The following is a 4,419-nucleotide window of genomic DNA, read 5'->3' as shown; positions in this document are numbered from 1 at the left end:
ATCTTAGCTTCTTTCTTGTACACGAGCAAAGCCATTGCCAGAAAATGTCACTGAAATGAGTTATTGTTGATGCAATGTGAGGCCCTCTTATGACTTGATCCCAGCAAAAGATTTGCACATTCTATTGCATAATGCACAGCAGTGCTGGCTGGCAGAAGGAAAAGGTGCCACAATATGAACTCCTTTGACATGCCTTTTCAATCCTCCAACTGAGAGGCACACCTTTTCACAGGTTGCACATGTTCCGTTGTGAACAATAGCCATATCACAATTTACCATGAGTTGATTTTTGTGAGCTCTTTGATGGCTGACCAGGCCCACATTACTCAAGCACCTCTCTCCTCTTAATCTTGGGATATATATATATATATATATATACACACACACACACAACACACATATATAGATGAAAAATGGTTAGGAGTCCATACAAATAAAAAAATTAAGGTTAAAAAAAGTAAATAAAGTTGCAAAAAGGCACAGAAATATATTTTAGAAAATGCTTAATAAAATATTACCTGTTTCAAAGTATCCATCTTAACAAATATTAGAACTCAATTTGAGTACATATATATATATATATATATATACACGCAACGAGCTTCTGCCAGTTTCCATCTACCAAGTCTACTCACAAGGCTTTGGTCAGCCTGAGGCTATAGAAGACACTTGCCCAAGGTGCTATGCAGTGAGACTAAACCCGGAACCATGTGCTTGGGGAAACGAGCTTCTTACCACACAGCCACGCCCGCACCTATATATATATATAATCATCATCGTTATTTAATAACCATTTTTTCCATAGGTTGGACAGTTTGACAAAAGCTGACAATCCAGGGGATCATGGTAAGGCCTGCTGTCTGTTTTGGCATGATTTCTCTGACTGGATGCCTTTCTTAACATGAACCACTTTACGGAGTATACTGGGTGCTTATTTTGTGACCCTGGCACTAGTGGAGTTTCCAAATAATTTGCAAGAAAAGTCATTGTTTTAACATCTGCTTTTCCAAACTGCTTTATGTCAGTGACAGTTTGTAGCAGTACAGTTTTATCATCAAATATTTTTCTTAAGCATCCATTGCATGATTTAAACTTCTTGGCCAGGTACTGTTTTTATCCCCACAAAATATAGTATTGCCAATTGGATTGACTATAATATTTTACTAGAGCATATTTTTTATCAACTATGAATATGAATGTTACATCATCATCATCATCATCATCATCACTTAGCATCTGTTTTCCATGCTGGCATGGGCTGGTTGGTTTGACAGGAGCTGCCTAGTCAGAAGACTGTGCCAAGCTCCACTGTCTGGTTAAACATGGTTTCTATGGCCTGATGCCCTTCCTAATACCAACCATTTTACAAGTGTACTGAGCACTTTTATGTGGCACTAGCAACAGTGAGGCCACCAAATAATTTACAAGACAAGACCCCCTTAAGCTGTTGGGTGGGGTAAGTAGAATTGGGAAAGATGGCTTGGTGCTTGATGAGAAGTTACAGTATGAGTAGAGGGACAGAAATAGGTGTCTTGCAATAAAGGAAATACATGGCTGCCTTAGTAGGTGGGGAGGAAAAAATGGTGAAGATATGATGAGGGATGAGACCAAGGATTGGATAGGGTGAGTGGGAGGCAGAGGGAATGTAGTGAGTGGACAGAGATAGAAGGAGGGGTGGTTAAGTGGATATGTTGGGGAAGACATTCAACAGGAATGATAGGGAGGTAGTGGGGTACAGCAGATGGTGAACACAGGGGGGGGAGGTACCACAAAAAATTGAACTCAAAAGTTATAAATCAATCATTGAGCAAAGTATTTTTTGTACAATCTTTTATTTATTGAAATATCTTCACTGATCAAAATAGGCTCATATTAATTCTGAAATAATTTCATGAATTCTATGACCTGCATGACATAACATGTCATATGTCTTCTAAATTATCTGCTAGCTCATGACGACTACATATTGATTAGCATCTGAAGCAGTATCTTTGTTTTCATGCTTAATTATGCATTCTCAGCCTCTTTCCTTCACATTTCAATCTTGTGTTAGCATGTATGAGAGATTAATATATTCAGATCAATTTTAGCCGCTTTGAACACCAGCCTACAACATTTCTTCACTCAGCATGTATGATTTATATTGTTGCATATCTATAACTCTTATACTTATTTCTCCTGGATGCATACAGTAATCAATGCCTTTGGTAATATAGCTGCATGCTTTTTCAACTCTTTTGCACTGGCTTTTCTCACAAGTTAAACTTATATCTATTTACTGCTCTCACTGCTATACAGTATCGCAATTTCTACATACTCCATAACTTTATTTTGTTTGTTTCTTTGAGGGTTTTTTTTTCTTTTTTCTTTTTTCATGCTGGCATGAGTTAGGCAAGACTTATTGAAACAAATTTTCTACAGTTCGATGCTCTTTTTGTTGTGAACCTTTATTTTTTTTCCCAAGAATGGTATTTTTTCATTCTATTGGTCCTCACCTGTCAAAATTGATTGAACAAAAAGCCTTTAGTTTATTGGAAAATGTAAACAATGTCACTAGTTTGTTCAGACAGTGTTAATGAAGACACACACACGTTTACATGGTAGACTTCCTCGTAGTTTTCATCTACCAATTCCACTCGCAAAACACGGGTTAGCTCAAGGATCCACACTACAGGACTAAACCCAAAAACACATAATTGAGAAGCAATCTTCTTTACCATACAACCACGCATGTACCAGTTTGTCTTTCATAAAGCTTTGTATTGTTGTTTAGTATAGTTACAGTCAAGTCTCACATACTAAATATGTTGAGTTTCGGTATATTTTGATATCATACCTTACACTTCACAAGTATTGTTTAACTGAGAAGCATATTGAATTTAGTTATCAGTGCAGAGACTGACATTATAGATACAGTTAGTACATAAACTTAATTTTTTATGTTTAACTATTATATATTACCATTATATTCTCTTTCCAGTAAGTCATCTGAACACTCTACAACCTTTTAGTCCAAGACAACTCACATCACTATCTCTCTACACCAGTGTATCTGGTTTCCTTAAAGGGATTTTTTTCTCTCAGATTACCAGGAACCTTTCTGCTTTTTTTTAGTTGGTGGCTATTTGCAATGAGCAAGCATATTCAGTTTTCTGCCTGGTTCATAATCATCATCATCATCGTTTAATGTCCATTTTCCATGCTGGTATGGGTTGGACAGTTTGACTGAGGTCTGGAGTGCCATTCTACATATTTCACAAGTTCCTAACATTTGTAAAAGATCTCTGTTAGTTTCTCAAATTCACAAGTCTTTCACCTCAGTCTTTACAAGAGGATGTACAAGATTGGAATATTGGCTTACTGTAGCACTTCATTGCCCAGGATCTTGTTTTTCCAGCAGATGTGCAGGATGCTGTAAAGCCATTGTGTGAAAAGAATTGAAATATTTCATGTGTTTCTTATAGACTGTTTAGGACTCATAGGCATATCAGCTTAACCCTTTCGTGATTAAATTTCTAACACGTACATTATTTCTTATATATTGATATAATCAGGACTTTGGGCGTTCAACAAAATATCTAACTTCATATATTGGTATTTATTATGTTGTTGTTGATAAACTGATATCATTCTATTTCATGCAATATTTTTATTCAAATATAAAATCTTAAGTGTGAGTGGCCTCAGACAGGAGTTGCTATATAAAAGGCTTAAAATCTTTTCTCATAAATTAGTCTAGATTATTTCATTTTCAATTATAGTAAAATATAAGCTATATAGATAATCACACTAAGCACTTTCACTTACATCATACATATAATACAAATATTTTCTCATAAAGTGTTCTTGAATTCATAAAATAATCTAGATTTGTTTTTTGCTTTTGTTTCATGTTGCTGAAATGTAAAGGTTAATAATTTTACTAAATCTTGTCTTTGTAATTAATAAAGTTGTTTGCTAAATCAATTTAAGATCTTTGTTAAAACAATTTTAACACTAAGTAAGAAACATTGGTGCTGGATTTATACTCACCTTATAATAATTCTGCTTGTCATTGCTTTACTTAGCCCATGGGTAATGTTTTCATGTGACGAGAGAAAAAGAGGGCGAGAGAAGTGTCCATGGCATGAGGTATAGGGGATGTAATTGTAACACTTTCACGTGATTAGTTGAAGGGAAAGGGAGAGAGAAAAAGAGGATAAGGCAGAGAGAAAAGCGTCTATGACATGAGGTAGGGGGAACGTAATATTTATTTTGTGGTTAAAAAAGTGAGTTGAAAGTAGAGGAGGAGAGTTTAAAATATAATTTTAACAGAGGGGTGATGTTCTGATGGTGAGGTTAAGGAAAGGCAGAGAGGTAGGGAGATGATGATGGTGGTGGTGATTGGATAGTGAAAAGTGTTTTTTTTTTTTTTTTTTT

At 35.5% G+C, this 4,419-nt stretch overlaps 1 protein-coding gene across 2 annotated transcripts in view; it reads left to right on the top strand.

Annotated features, from left to right (window-relative positions):
- LOC106884337 (multidrug resistance-associated protein 1) overlaps positions 1-4,419 on the top strand; it is a 93,563-nt gene that overhangs the window by 71,008 nt on the left and 18,136 nt on the right. The gene's annotated exons all lie outside the window — the stretch shown is intronic.

The sequence above is a fragment of the Octopus bimaculoides genome, chromosome 6 (assembly GCF_001194135.2).
Source record: "Octopus bimaculoides isolate UCB-OBI-ISO-001 chromosome 6, ASM119413v2, whole genome shotgun sequence".
NCBI classification, from domain to species: domain Eukaryota; kingdom Metazoa; phylum Mollusca; class Cephalopoda; order Octopoda; family Octopodidae; genus Octopus; species Octopus bimaculoides.
This window is presented reverse-complemented; position numbering and strand designations above follow the sequence as displayed.